Here is a 1,025-nt window from a genome sequence, read left to right as displayed (position 1 = left end):
GGGGGGGGGGGGGGGGGAGAGGCGTGCCCCGGTGCCGGGTTGCCTGGCTCGCGCGGGCGGGCGGCCGAAAGCTGGGGCCCCGCCCCGGGGCGATCGGGGGGTGGCCATATCGGGCCCCTGGCCGAGGACGTCCGGGCTGCCAGCGCGGGCTCCGTGTGCGGCGGCACATGCGGCGCCATGAGGAATAGCATTCCCCGGATCTCCACCACCGGATCGACGTTTGCCCGCGATCTGGGGCTGGTCGAGCCTCGTGTGTGCGTGCGTGCGTGCGTGCGTGCGCGCGTGCGTGCGGGGGCAGGGCGCCAGGCCCGGGGGACCGGGGAGGGGATGCTACCTGGCCGGCGTCTGGCGCGGGTGCTGGCCGATATTTAGGGGCGTCGGCGCCCCCGGGATTGGGGATGTCATGCTCCCTTGGGGGATATATTGTCCGCGGCGAGGGCCGGACCGGGGTACATCTCCGGCGGGGCGGTTGCCGGGCTGGCGTGGGGCCGTGTTGTCTCTGTCAGCTGGCCGGGGCATGGTCGGCTTGCTTCGGGGCTAATTAGGTCGCAGAAGGGGCGGCGGCCGGGAGGCTGGTTGGGGGGGGGGGGGGGGGGGGGGGGCCCATCTGCGCCACTGGCCTCTGGGCCGCGGCTTTCGTTCGGCCCGGGCAAAGCCGGGGCCGGGGGGCGGCCTGATTTTTTTCTGTCGGAGCCCTCGTTGCCGGTGCCAGCGTCGCGGGGGGCAGCGGCGTCCTTTCCTCGGCCGCTTGGCTGGTGCCGGCTGCCGAGGGGCGCGCGGGCGCCGGCCAGCCTCGGCGTGGTGTGGCAGGAGGGCTTTATGAGAGCGACACGAGGGTCGTGCTTCCATGTGGGTGGATATCGTATAGTGGTTAGTATAAGTGGTTGTGGCCCACTCGGCCCCAGTTCGATTCTGGGTATCCACACTTACTTTTGGCCGGGAGACGGACTCCCATTTTGTCCTCGGCCCGCGTGCGTGCCCTTGTGCGGGGGCGGCCCTGCTTTTGCGTCCCCCCCCCCCCCCCC

The 1,025-nt window shown here is 72.3% G+C and overlaps 1 non-coding gene across 1 annotated transcript; it reads left to right on the top strand.

Annotated features, from left to right (window-relative positions):
* Window positions 1-853: 853 nt before the first annotated feature.
* Window positions 854-925, top strand: H696_01316. Its single transcript has one exon. It is a non-coding gene; the product is annotated as a tRNA-His (tRNA).
* The last annotated feature ends 100 nt before the right edge of the window (window positions 926-1,025 follow it).

This window comes from Fonticula alba (assembly GCF_000388065.1).
Source record: "Fonticula alba strain ATCC 38817 unplaced genomic scaffold supercont2.2, whole genome shotgun sequence".
Lineage (NCBI taxonomy): Eukaryota > Rotosphaerida > Fonticulaceae > Fonticula > Fonticula alba.
This window is presented reverse-complemented; position numbering and strand designations above follow the sequence as displayed.